This window comes from Hypanus sabinus, chromosome 4 (genome assembly GCF_030144855.1).
Source record: "Hypanus sabinus isolate sHypSab1 chromosome 4, sHypSab1.hap1, whole genome shotgun sequence".
NCBI lineage: Eukaryota > Metazoa > Chordata > Chondrichthyes > Myliobatiformes > Dasyatidae > Hypanus > Hypanus sabinus.
The window spans coordinates 78,434,781-78,449,315 of record NC_082709.1 but is presented as its reverse complement, the minus strand read 5'-3'; the positions used below and the strand labels follow the sequence as shown (position 1 = coordinate 78,449,315).

Below are 14,535 nucleotides of genomic sequence, written 5' to 3'. Positions count from 1 at the left end.
CTGGTCCTCTCCCGATGGTAGTCATGGGTGGTGGGGGTCCTTTGTGATGGATGCTGCCTTCTTGAGGCATCATCTCTTCAAGATGTCCTCGATGGTGGGGAGGCTAGTGCTCGTGATGGAGTTGGCAGAGTTGGCAACTCTCTGCAGCTTTTTCCCACCCTGTGCAATGGGCCCTCCATACCAGATGGCAATGCACCAGTTCAACTCAAGTCACTTTTTATTGTCATTTCGACCATAACTGCTGGTACAGTGCACAGTAAAAATGAGACAACATTTTTCAGGACCATGGTGCTATATAAGCAACACAAAAACTACACTGAACTACATAAACCAACACAAAAACTACACTAGACTACAGACCTACCCAGGACTGCATAAAGTACACAGAACAGTGCAGGCATTACAATAAATAATAAACAAGACAATAGGCACAGCAGAGAGCAGTAGGTTGGTAGTCCGATGGCTTGGGGGAAAATCTGTTACATCAATAAACAGCTGAATGGCGGCATCTGGGATTCTGTCCGTTTCTGTACTCCCACCGAGTATTTCATTGCCACAGATATAGTCCAGTTTAATGTCCATTGTTGAGCAGAATGGACGGGAGAGCCGGCCGGCTAGTGCTTGCTGTTTTCCTGGCACGGACTCCTGCCCGCTTGCCTCACTTCCGCTTCCTCGCCCACCGCTTACGACATCCCCACCCCCGGCCACCGGCATCTGGCGACTCCGAGGACTGCAGGCCCGATTCCCCCAGCAAGCCGAGGTCACGCAATCTAACCAGCAGATTTTCAGGAAGGTTTGTTTTTGGGCGATCTCCGTATTGTAGCAGTAACTGGCGATGGTAGATAGTCACTCTGTTATCCATTGCCCTAAACCCTAATTGTGCCTTCAAATTAAATTTAAAAACTAAAGTAGCACCAGATCCGAAAGGCCACTGCTGCCGTGTGCTGTCCCTTCTACAGTTAGAATGCTCTCCCTGGTACATCTGTATAAATTTGCATGAGTCTTCGGTAACATTCCAAATCTCCTTAAACTCCTAATGAAATAGAGCCATCGGCATGATTCGTCAATACGGTGGACCCAGGAAAATGGAAACTGCTTACCCTTTTCACTTCTGACCTCTCGACGATGACTGGTTTGTGTTCCCTCTATTTCCCCTTCCTGAAGTCCATACTCATTTCCTTGCTGCACCTGGTGTTGAGTGCAAGTTTCTTTCTGCAACACCGACCTATCTGATCCTGCACGCCTCCTCGCCACCATCTGAAATTCTGCCGACAACAGTTGTGTCGCCAGTGAATTCATACATGACGTTTGAGCTGTGCCTGGCCACACAGTCGTGAGTGTGGAGAGAGTTCAGGGCTTCATCCCCAGCAAGACTTCACCCGGGGGCTCCTGCTGGGGGCTTTGATGGCACTCCGACATAAACTCTGGGTCAAACTCGACAGCTCTCTCCCTTATCTTCAAAGCGTGTCCCTGCGGGCCCTCAGAGGCATACTGCACATTCCTTCCCATTTGTTTGCTGAAATGTGCCCAAGACATTTCTGCTTGCAAAGTACATTTCATATCATTATCTACTTTAATGGGTCATAATGAACAGTATCCAGGATGTATGCAAGTTCTGCAAATTCAGGATTCCCTAAAGGTTAACTTCCAGGTTGAGTCAGCAGTAAGCAAGGCAAATGAAGTGTTAGTATTAATTTCAAGCAGACTAGAACATAAAAGCAAAGATGTAATACTGAGGCTTTATATGACATTGGTCAGACTGCACTTGGAGAATTGGGAGCAGTTTAGGGCCCCTTATCTAAGAAAGGATGTGCTGGCATTGGAGAGGGTCCAGAGGAAGTTCACAGGAATGAGCCCAGGAATGAATGGGTTAATGTATGAGGCACATTTGATGGCTCTGACCTGTTCTCACTAGAGTTGAGAAGAATGAGGGGGATTCTCAATGATACATATTGAATATTGAAAGACCCAGATAGAGTGGACTGGATGCGTGTCAGTCTGACAGAGAGAACAACACAAGTTTGCCCAATCTCTCCTTGGAGCTGATGCTCTCTAGTCCAGGCAGCATCCTCTTCTGCACCCTCTCCAAAGCCCCCACAGCCTTTCAGTAATGGGGCAACCAGAACGGCAGGCAATAATTCATTTCCATTCACTGGTCACCTCATTAGCGGAAGGATGTGGACGTTTTAGAGAGTGTGCAGAGGAGATTTACTAAGATGCTTACTGGACTAGAGGGCATGTCTTATGAGGAGAGTTTGAGAGAGCTGGGGCTCATCTTTTGGAGTGAAGGAGGATAAGAGGTGACCTGATAGTGATGTAGAAGATGATGAGAGGCATAGATCGAGTGGTCAGCCAGAGACTTTGCCCCGGCGTGGAAATGGTTAATAGGAGGGGTCTTCGCTTTAAGTTGATAGAAGGAAAGTATAGTATGTCAGACCTAAGGTTTGTAACACAGTGGTGGGAATGCATTGGGGAGTGATGGTAGAGGCAGATACATTAAAGATATTTAAAAGACTCTAAGATAGACAGATGGATGACACAAACACGGAAGGCTATACGGGAAACCTTAGAGTAGGTTCGAAGGTCAGCACACCTTATGCTGAAGAGCTGTAAGGTTCTCTGCTCTACGTTCTGTGCTGGAAATCCAGACAACACACACAAAATGCTGGAGGAACTCAGCAGGTCAGGCAGCGTCTGTGGAGGGGAACAAACAGTCAGTGTTTCATCAGGGCTGGAAAGGAAGGTGCGGGGATCAGAGGAAGTACAAAGAAGAAAGATTCGGGTCTGCATGTGCATCCCTTACGGAAAGATACAGAACAGGTGTTACAGGAGGTCAGTCTGAGAACCAGAACCAGGTTTATTATCGCTGACATACCGTATGTCATGAAATTTGTTGTTCTGCAGCAGTAGTACAGTGAAAAACATAAAAATCACTGTGAAAATAGATCGACAGACAGAGGGATAGGCAGCCTCCCCCATCCACCTGCCTTCCCCGTCACCTTCTACCCATTCCACCTCCTCCCCCACCCCTTATCTTCTTACTCTACCATATTTCCCCTCCCTGCCCAGTCCTGATGAAGGGTCTCAGCCCGAAACGTCAACTGTTTATTCATTTCCACAGATGCTGCCTGGCCTGCTGAGTTCCTCCAGCATTTTGTGTGTGTTGCTCTGGATTTCCAGCGTCTGCAGAACTACTTGTGCTGAGTGTTGAGGGAGCCCCTTTCTCTATCTAAAGAGTTTTATTTGATTATCTGTACAAATTTTTATTGAAATATATACAAAACTCAAATAAACCATTACAATTTTTTTCCAGGACATACTCCAGCCACTGGTCCTGGAAAGTCTGCGCTGGACATTACATGGAAGTATACTTGGGAGAAAGACAGGCAGTTGGCTAGGACAGGACCTTCGACGCCTGCTGCCTGTTACTGGTCACCTTGTCTGGGCCAAGGAACAGACTAATGAGGAGTCTTCCCTTGACCAACCCACAACCACCACCCCCCCCCCCCCCCACTGTACCTGGTGACCAAAGATCAGGAGTGTGATTGCAACTTGGACAGGGGCTGCAAACTCTTCACACTCTGTATGTAGATGGAACACAGTTTCTGCACAAGTTGTTAGGGTGGTTAAGAAGGCTTATGTCAGCCTTCATTAATTGGGGAACTGAGTTCAAGCGCCACGAGGTAATGTTGCAACTCTATAAAACTCTGATTGGACCACACTTGGAAAATTGTGTTCAGTCTGGTTACCTCATTATAGGAAGGAAGTAGAAGCTTTAGAGAGGCTGCAGAGATTTACCAGGCTGCTGCCAGGATTAGAGAGCATGTCTTTTGAGGAAAGGTTGAGTGAGATAGAGCGTTTCTCTTTGGACCAAAGGAGGATGAGATGCCTTGAGGACGGGCACAAGACAATAAGAGGCACAAATCGAGCAGACAGCCAGCACCTTTTTCCAAGTGTCAGCAACGTCTGATACGAGTCGGCACAGCTTTTAGAAGGAAAGTATAGGGAGGAGCCCTGATGAAGGGTCTCAGCCCAAAAAGCCAACCATTTCCATAGATGCTATCTGACCTGCTGAGTTCCTCCAGAATTGGTCTGGACGTCCAGCACCTGTAGACTCTCGCGTGTTTAAGGAGGGGTGTCGGAGGTAGGTGTTTTTCACACAGAGAGTGATGGATGCATGGAATGTGCTACCGGGGTGGTGGCAGAGGCAGATACATTAGGGACATGTAAGAGAAACAACAGAGAGCCATGGAGGAGAGAGGGTTAGATCGATTTCAGAGTCAACAGCGACACAACACTATGGACAGGAGGATCTGTACTGTACTGTCCTCTGCTCCATGTGCCTCCAGGCCACAGAAGTGACAGGTGACATGGGAGACCGTGAACCTACTTTGAGAGCTGCCACACTCGCCACCCCAGGCTCCCGGTATAAAGGGGGTGGCCCGACATAGGGAGATCTTCACTGCGGACCCTCTCCCTGTCTAATGGTACAACATGCCGATACAGTGTGTCCAGATGAGGGTAAAGAAGCTGGGAGAGTGTGGGGACAGCCCATCTATGGAACACCCTGTGGAGCAGTGCAAAGAGACAGCTCCAGTCGTGTGGGACCGGCTCCTTAGTGGAGATTTTGGGGTGAGATTAGCTTAATTTGGCACAAGTACACTGAAGTTTCAAAGCATTGTGGACACCGCGGTAGTGCAGCAGTTAGCATAATGCTGTTACAGCATCACTGATCAGGGTTCAATTCCCTCAACTGTCCGTAAGGAGTGTGTACGTTCTCCGCATGACTGTGAGGGTGCTCCAGATTCCACCCACATTCCAAAGACGTACGGGTTCAGGGTTAGTGAGTTGCGGGCACACAATATTGATGCCAGAAGCATGGTGACACTTGCGGGCTGCCCCCAGCGCATGCTTGGACTGTGTGGGCTGTTAACACCGTCATTGCATTATACAGTATGTCTCTCTACTTTGCAACTCGTGTGACAAATAAAGCGAATTCCTCTAAGTGTTTTGGGGTCTGGGTCTGCTGAGCAGGGGTCAGTTCAGTTGGGACCACCCTTCACCCTGACCCTTCTTGAACCCCACCGTGATGAAGCCCCAGTGACGAGCAGCTCTCTCCACCATCGCCTGGTCCGTCTTTTGGTCCAGACTTCATCCCTCCTGTGACCGGAGACGACCATGTCCCAGACTGAGCCGGTCCCATCAGAACAGACCCTCTGGCACTCTGCAGCCCAGTGATTATGCCAAGTTAGCCAGCCCCATCGTGAGCATCAGCCTCCCCACCATCGAAGACTTCTTCAAAAGGAAATGCATCACGAATCCAGCATCCATCATTAAGTTCTCTCACCATTTATTCCTCTCATTACTACCATCAAGGATGAGGAACAAGAGCCCCAAGACCCAAAATTAGTGTTTTAGGAACAGCTTTGTCCCCTTCACCAACAAACTTCTGAATGGTCCATGAACACCACCTTGCCATTTTAACTCCCTTATTTATTAATTTTTCAACACTACTTATTTATCTTTTTATAAATCTCTCATTATAATTTACAGTATATTTTATGTATTGCACTGCCTGAAGCTGCAAACCAACAACATTACAAGATATGACAGTGATAATAAACCGCATTCTGACTCTGAGGCTTTGGGAAGCTGGTACTGGATGGGTATGAGTGAGGGGAGGGGTGGGAGGGGGCTGGATAGCCCCACAGAACAAACAGCAGCAGGAAGAGCGCTGTGACCGTGGAGCCATGGGCCCCTCTACCTCCGCACAGAAGGCAATGGAAAGTTGGCACGGAGAAAGGAGGGGGCTCTTGCCATGCCCTCTGCGGACTGTTAATGAACTCAGCTCAGCCAATCCCAGAGCAAAGCGGCAGCCACACAAAGCCCCTCCGGCAAATAGCTTTCAAAGCCTGGCCTCGCTTCTGACCAGCGCCAAGCAAGGCCTGAGGCACGGCGCGCAGTCAGGAAAGAGTTAACCTACCTCCACGACATCCATCCAGCATCGAGAGGTCCCAGCCTGCACATTCCCTGCTGCCTGCTTTGGTTCTTCCAGCCCCAGCTCACACACAGGAGCAGGGCGGGCATTGCCGAGACACCAGCAAACCAGCACTATATATGGGTATGTAAAGAACCAAGGAGGGGGGAAAGGACAGGCTGGGAGATTTCTCTCACTCGATACAAGAATAAGCTGAGTTAGTGCCAGGCAGATGATCAACAAGGGGTTGGGATGAAGCAGAGGGCAAGGATGGAGGCAGAGAGACAGAGGCTGAGGCAGAAACAGCCCTTATCACTGACAGATTCAGGATCAGATGCAGGTGTAGAGAGCTGGCAGGTCCTAAAGATGAATCCCAGTGAGGGTGAGTGTGTGTGTGGGACTGTCCCCCAGTGAGGGTCAGTGTGTGTGTGGGACCATTCCCCAGTGAGGGTGAGTGTGTGTGTGTGGGACTGTCCCTCAGTGAGGGTCAGTGTGTGTGTGGGACCGTCCCCCAGTGAGGGTCAGTGTGTGTGTGGGACCATTCCCCTGTGAGGGTGAGTGTGTGTGTGGGACTGTCCCCCAGTGAGGGTCAGTGTGTGTGTGGGTCCATCCCCCAGTGAGGGTCAGTGTGTGTGGGACTGTCCCCCAGTGAGGGTCAGTGTGTGTGTGGGTCCATCCCCCGGTGAGGGTCAGTGTGTGTGGGACTGTCCCCCAGTGAGGGTCAGTGTGTGTGTGGGACCGTTCCCCAGTGAGGGTCAGTGTGAGTGTGGGACTGTCCCCCAGTGAGGGTCAGTGTGTGTGTGTGGGACTATCCCCCAGTGAGGGTCAGTGTGTGTGTGGGACCGTTCCCCAGTGAGGGTCAGTGTGAGTGTGGGACTGTCCCCAGTGAGGGTCAGTGTGTGTGTGGGACCGTCCCCCAGTGAGGGTCAGTGTGTGTGTGGGACCGTTCCCCCAGTGAGGGTCAGTGGTCAGTGTGTGTGAGACCATCGCCCAGTGAGGGTCAGCGTATGTGTGGGTCTGTCCCCCAGTGAGGGTCAGTGTGTGTGTGGGTCCATCCCCCAGTGAGGGTCAGCGTATGTGTGGGTCTGTCCCCCAGTGAGGGTCAGTGTGTGTGTGGGTCCATCCCCCAGTGAGGGTCAGTGTGTGTGTGGGACCGTCCCCCAGTGAGGGTCAGTGTGTGTGTGGGTCCATCCCCCAGTGAGGGTCAGTGTGTGTGTGGGACCGTCCCCCAGTGAGGGTCAGTGTGTGTATGGGACTGTCCCCCAGTGAGGGTCATTGTGTGTGTGTCTGACCATCCCCCAGTGAGGGTCAGTGTGTGTGTGGACTGTCCCCCAGTGAGGGTCAGTGTGTGTGTGTGACTGTCCCCCAGTGAGGGTCAGTGTGCGTGTGGACTGTCCCCCAGTGAGGGTCAGTGTCTGTGGGACCGTCCCCCAGTGAGGGTCAGTGTGTGTGTGGGAACGTCCCCTAGTGAGGGTCAGTGTGAGTGTGGGACTGTCCCCAGTGAGGGTCAGTGTGTGTGTGGGACCGTCCCCCAGTGAGGGTCAGTGTGTGTGTGGGACCGTTCCCCCAGTGAGGGTCAGTGGTCAGTGTGTGTGAGACCATCGCCCAGTGAGGGTCAGCGTATGTGTGGGTCTGTCCCCCAGTGAGGGTCAGTGTGTGTGTGGGTCCATCCCCCAGTGAGGGTCAGCGTATGTGTGGGTCTGTCCCCCAGTGAGGGTCAGTGTGTGTGTGGGACCGTCCCCCAGTGAGGGTCAGTGTGTGTGTGGGTCCATCCCCCAGTGAGGGTCAGTGTGTGTGTGGGACCGTCCCCCAGTGAGGGTCAGTGTGTGTGTGGGACTGTCCCCCAGTGAGGGTCATTGTGTGTGTGTCTGACCATCCCCCAGTGAGGGTCAGTGTGTGTGTGGACTGTCCCCCAGTGAGGGTCAGTGTGTGTGTGTGACTGTCCCCCAGTGAGGGTCAGTGTGCGTGTGGACTGTCCCCCAGTGAGGGTCAGTGTCTGTGGGACCGTCCCCCAGTGAGGGTCAGTGTGTGTGTGGGAACGTCCCCTAGTGAGGGTCAGTGTGTGTGTGGGACCGACCCCCAGTGAGGGTCAGTGAGTGTGTGGGACCGTCCCCCAGTGAGGGTCAGTGTGAGTGAGGTACCGTCCCCCAGTGAGGGTCAGTGTGTGTGTGGGACCGTGCCCCAGTGGGGGTCAGTGTGAGTGTGGTACCGTCCCCCAGTGAGGGTCAGTGTGTGTGTGGGACTGTCTCCCAGTGAGGGTCAGTGTGTGTGTGGGACTGTCTCCCAGTGGGGGTCAGTGTGAGTGTGGGACTGTCTCCCAGTGAGGGTCAGTGTGTGTGGGACCGTCCCCCAGTGAGGGTCAGTGTGTGTGTGGGACTGCCCCCCCATGACAATAAATTAAACTATTTTCACCTCACATGGAAGATTGAACAGTACAACACAGGATCAGGCCATTTGGCCTGGGACATTTATTCCAAATACGATGTCCAAAAAACCCAAAATTATGCCTGCAATTGACCCATCTCCCTGCACAATCACGTGTCAGCCTGACAGCTTCTGAAGCACCATCATCACCGTCTGCTTCACTGCACCGCCCGGCTGTCTGTTCCAGGCATGACTATCACACAAACAAGTCATCCCTCTGTGGACTCTGTACAGCTCCCACTGTCTCGGTGAAACAGCCAGATAACCAAAGACCCCTCCCAGCAGGCCAATCCCTCTCCTCCCCTCTCCCTTTGGGCAGGCGATACAAAAGCCTGAAAGCACGTACCATCGGGCTCAAGGACGGCTTCCTCCCGTCTGTTATCAGATGCAGATTGACATTCATCTACTTATCACACGCATCACACATACGGTGAAATGTGTTGTTTCCATTGATCACCTAAGGGCAGCCCACAAGTGTCACCACACATTACGGCACCATCACACCATGTCCACAGAGTTCAGCAGAACAGCAACCACGATCATGAACGCCAGTCCTTATGGAGTAATGGTGAACTCTCAGTCCTTCGGCCTACTTCCCCGTGGCCCTTTGCTCCTTACTGTCCGCCCTCACTGTACCTGTAACTCTGTACTCTACATTCCCTTTTCCCTTGATGCCCCCTCGATGTGTCTACGAATGGAACGGTGTCCCTTGGTGGTAGGCAAATACAAGTTGCTCATTGTATTTCAGTATGTGTGGGTACAATACACCAATAACCCATCTCCAATGTTCAATGAATAACATTGGATAGAGCTCTTATAGATAGCGGGGTCAAGGGATGTGGGGAGAGGGCAGGAACGGGGTACTGATTGTGTATGATCAGCCATGATCACAGTGAATGGCGGTGCTGGCTAGAAGGGCCGAATGGCCTATTCCTGCACCTACTGTCTATTGCCTATTAATAACCCGTGCAAGGGTAACAAAATGGTAGGGCTAGTCACCGGCTGGGGACCCCGTGGTGAATGACTCACTTCCTGACACATACGCACAAAGCTTGGAGCCTGTTGGGAGGTTCCCCACCCGTCTCTCCCACCAAGTGGGCAAGAGCTCAAGGTCAAGGTGAGGGCAGCATCTGGTTCCATTATACATCCGCATTGACGGTCATTTGTGAAATTGTCCTGCATTCAGTGGTTCCATAGGTACATTTAATGTCAGGGAGATTGTATACAATACACATCCTGAAATTCTCTTTCTTCACAAACATCCACAAAAACAGAGGAGTGCCCCAAGAATGAATGACAGTTAAATGTTAGAACCCCAAAGCCCCCCCCCGATCCTCCCTCCCATGCACAAGACCAGCAAGGCGATGACCCCCACCCCCCATTCGATTGGCATTTCACTTCTGGGGGTTAGGAAGGGAATTGTTCCCGGTCAAGACTGAGCTGCAGGAAGAGGCCGAACAGGAAGAGCACTTCATTCTTTCAAATGCGGGAGACTGAGAGGTGACCTGAGAGGGGCTGAGAGGGAAAGGTCACCTGTTTATTTCTCTCTATAGGCCAGAGGTGGAGGTCAATTCACTGGATAGATTTAAAGTTTGATAGGTTCGTGATCAGTCAGGGTGTCAAAGGTTACAGGGTGAAGGCAGGAGAATGGGGTTGAGAAGGGTAATAAATCAGCCAGGGTGGAATGGCAGAGCAGATTCAATAGGCCGATGACACCACTCTAATGTCATCAGGACTTATGGTAAATGGTAATGTTTACAGAGTTCTGTACACTTTCCATAGAAGGAATACAGTAGAGATTCACCAGGCTAGTTCCAGGAAAGGCAAAGACTGCAGATGCAGGAATCTGGAACAACACACAAACTGGGAGGAACTCGGCAGGTCAGGCAGCATCCATGGTGGGAAATGGACAGTAACCATTTTCGATTGACTGGGGTGTGGGGTGGGGGGCTGCTGCCAGGGATGGATGGCAGGGTTCGTTATATGGGGAGACACTGAGTAGACTGTGACTGGGTCAAAGTATGAGGTGCATTTGATAGCTCTGGGCCTGTACTTGCTGGAGTTTAGAAAAATGAGCAACACACACAAAATATTGGAGGAACTCAGCAGGCCAGGCAGCATCTGTGGAAAAAAATACAGTCGATGTTTCCGGCTGAAACCCTTTGGCAGGACTGCAGAAGAAAAGCTGAGGAGTAGATTTAAAAGGTGGGGGGGAGGGGAGAGAGGAACACCAGGTGATGGGTGGAACCTGGAGGGGAGGGATGAAGCAAAGAGCTGGGAGGTTGATTGGTGACAGAGACAGAAGGCCATGGAAGAATAAAAAAGGGGGAGGGAGCATCAGAGGGAGGTGATGGGTGGGCAAGGAGATGAGATGAGAGAGGGAAAAGGGATGGGGAATGGAGAAGTTGGAGGACATTAACAGAAGTTTGAGAAATCAATGTTCATGCCATCAGGTTGGAGGCTACCCAGATGGAATATGAGGTGTTGTTCCTCCAACCTGAGTGTGGCCTCTTCATAATAGTGGATGAGGCCATGGATGGACATATCGGAACGGGAATGGGAAGTGGAATTCAAATGGGTGGCCATTGGGAGATCCTGCTTGTTTTGGCAGATGGACCGTAGATTCTCGGTGAAGCAGTCTCCCAATCTACATCGGGTCTCGCCAATACACAGGAGGCCCCACCGGGAGTACCGAACACAGTAAATGACCCCGACAGACTCACAGGTGAAATGTCGCCTCACCTGGAAGGACTGTTTGGGGCTCTGAATGGTAGTGAGGGAAGAGGTGTGGGGGCAGGTGAAGCACTTGTTCTGCTTGCAAGGATAAGTGCCAGGAGGGAGATCAGTGGGGAGGGATGAATGGACAAGGGGGTTGTGTAGGGAGAGATCCCTGTGGAAAGCAGAAAGTGGGTAGAGGGCAAGATGTGCTTGCTGGTGGGATCGTGTTGGAGGTAGCAGAAGTTTCGGAGAACTATGTGGTGAATGTGGAGGCTGGTGAGGACAAGAGGAACCCTATCCCTGGTAGGGTGGCGGGAGGATGAGTGTGAAATGGAAGAGATGCAGTTGAGGGCAGTGTTGATGGTGGAGGAAGGGAAGCCCTTTTATGCTCCTGAGGGTCAAGTTTTTCACACAGAGGTTGCTGAGTGTATGGAACGAGCTGGCAGAGAAAGTGGTTGAGGTGGGTACAACAGTATCATTTTGAAGCTGTTGGACAGGTAGAAGGAGAGGGGAGACAGAGGGATATATTGCATGAAATTGGGACTAGCTGGGTGGGCATAATGATCAGCCTAGACTGGTTAGGCCGTAGGCCTGAATCCACACTCTATTGATTTATGTATGAACGCAGGAAATGCACGTCATAGGATAAGAGAAGGCAGGAGAATGGTTGGACAGAGGGAGGATTGGGGAGAGTCAAGGACTAGGAGTCTCAGAATTAGGGGTTGGTTGAAGAGCAATTCCCCGACTCAGAGGCTGGTGAACTCAGAAAAGGGATCGATAGATTTCTGGATATTAAAGGTACAGCAGAAACTGCTGATGTTGGAAGCTGGAGCAAGAAACAAGGTTCTGGAGGAAATCAGCAGGTCAGGCAGCATCGATGGAAGGAAGTGGAGAAATCCAGCCAGAAACAAGGATCTCAAGCTAAAACCCTGGTTGTCCATTTCCCCCCACAGATGCTGCCCAACCTGCTGAGTTCCTCCTGTGATTTGGTCCTTGTGAGAGAATCAGCGAGCGCCACAGCACAGAAACAGGGCCTTTGGCCTATCTAGTCCATGCCCAACTATTAATCTGCCTGGTCCCTTCGAACAGCACCTGGACCATAGTCTCCACACGCCCTATATGAGAGATATGTGAACAGGAAGGGCAGCAGGTTCTGAAGCTGGGACGTTGTGTTGCTGTTACACAAGTTGTTGGTGAGGCCACACTTGGAGTACTGCGTACAGTTTTAGTCACCCTGTTATAAGAAAGACATGGTTATACTGGGAAGAAACTTTATGAGGATGTTGCCAATGCTAGGGGACTTGAGTTGTAGGGAGAGGCTTGCCAGCCAACCTCATAGAAATGTTTAAAATGATGAGAAGCATAGATGAGGTGGATAGGTACAGTCCTTTCCCCAGAGGACGGGACACTACGGTGCATCAACTTATGATGACAGGGTGATGAGGGTCAGGGAGTGGTGAGTGTGTGGAACGAGCTGTCAGAGGAAGAGGCTGAGGCAGGTACAATAATATCATTTAAGAAGAACTTGGGTAGATACATCGATTGGTGGGGCTTAGAGGGAGATGGACTGACTGTAGAAAATTGGGACTAGGTGGGTGAGCTCTGTGGTCAACATGGACTGGTTGGGCCAAAAGGCCTGTGTCCATGTTGTATTGCTTTATTTTATATCTTTTTTAGTTATTTAAAGATACAGTACAGTACCAGACCCTTCCAACCCAATGAACTCATGTCACCCAATTGTATCCATGTGACCAATTGACCTACTAATCCATATGTCTTTGGATATGTGCCAAACACGGGAAATTGGGGTGAGCTGCCAGCATGGAGTGCTTGGGCCGATGGGCCTGTATCTGTGTGGTACTGCACTATAAATAAATGAAGATAGCACTGAAATAGAAAATCAACTGTGAGTGTTCAAGAAGGGCAAATGGTCCCTTCCTGCTACTGTTTCTGAAGTTCTTACATTCCATATTCTCTGGTGTGGGTTCAGATCTCGCCCTAAGATTGTTTATTTACCTGTCTTTAATGCTATTGAACCCCAGTGGTGTGATTTTCCTACCATTTCTGTAGCCAAGTCATCACATCTCTCTGTTCCCCACAGCACGTCCAAACACCCCCCACAGTTTCCGCTTACATACACACTGAAAGAAGCGAAGGTGGGGAGGAAGGGGATTAATCTAACGCCCCAGGGCCAATTAGACCAAATTTGAGTCAATTGGGCAGATTCGTCAAATGAGTCCAAATTTGGAGCATTGTGAACAATTCTGGTCACTGATCTACAGGCAGGATATCAATAAGATTGAGAGTACAGAGAAAATCTGCAAGGATGCTGTCCAGACTGGAGGATCTGAGTTATTGGCAAGATCAGCACTCTATTCCTAGAGTGTGGGAGAATGACAGGAAATTTGATAGAGGTATACAAAATTAGGAGGGGTATAAATAGGGTAAATGCAAGCAGCTTTTTTCCTCTGAGGTTGGGTAAGACTAGAACTAGAAGTCTTAGGTTAAGGGTGAAAGGTGAGATATTTAAGGGGAACATGAGGGAGAATTTCTTCACCCAGAGGGTGGAACGAGCTGCTGACAGAAGTGGTGGCTCAACTGCAACATTGAAGAGAAATTTGGATAGGCAGAAGGATGGGAGGGGCATGGAGGGCAGTGGCCTGGATGCAGATCAATGGGACTCGGCAGAAGAACAATTCAACTTGGACTAACTAGATGGGTTGAAGGACCTGTTTCTGTGCTGTAGTACTCTATAACACTGTGACTAATTACTGCCTCACACAGGGGCATCTAATCCTGCTCCATGGGGCTGTTGGTTCCTCAGTGTGGAAGGGGAAGATCAAAAACCTGGGCATTGCATGTCAACAAAACAAGAGCTGGTGATAGACTTCAGGAAGGGGAGCTGTGTAAACGCTCCTGCCTACACCAATGGTGCTGAGGTTGGTGAAGGTTGAAAGCTTCAAGTTCCTGGGAGCGAACACCACCAGCAGCCTGCCCTGGACCAAAGACATTCTTATCGAGGTGAAGAAAGCTCGCCAACGCCTCTACTTACTCAGGAGGCTAAAGAAATTCGGTATGTCCCTGTCAACTTGTACATTGATGCACCATAGAAAGAATTCTATCTGGATGCATCACAGCTTGGTATGACATCTCTGCTCACGACTACAAGAAACCATGGACACGGCTCTACAAGTCAAGGAAATGGGCTCCACTCTCTGGACTCTGTCTACACTATTCACTGCCTTGGCGAAGCTAGCAGCATTATTAAAGACCCACCCTGGACAGTCTCTCTTCTCCGCTCTCCCCTCGGGCAGAAGAACAAAAGCCTGAAAGCAGGCTCAAGGACAGCTTCTGTTTCACTGTTGGCGGGCTATTGAATGGCTCCCTTTCTTATGAAGGGAGTGGAGTTTAGGAAC

General features: G+C 50.5%; 1 protein-coding gene across 15 annotated transcripts in view; it reads right to left on the bottom strand.

Moving 5' to 3' along the window:
- Positions 1 to 14,535, bottom strand: part of LOC132392916 (tensin-1-like) — a 389,673-nt gene that overhangs the window by 263,698 nt on the left and 111,440 nt on the right. For 2 of the 15 annotated variants that reach the window (XM_059967499.1, XM_059967502.1), the window contains exon 3: positions 2,594 to 2,694. The exons of the other annotated variants lie outside the window; for them this stretch is intronic. The gene's annotated coding sequence lies outside the window, so the exon portion shown is untranslated. The remainder of the gene's footprint in view (positions 1 to 2,593; positions 2,695 to 14,535) is intronic. 15 annotated transcript variants of the gene reach the window in all.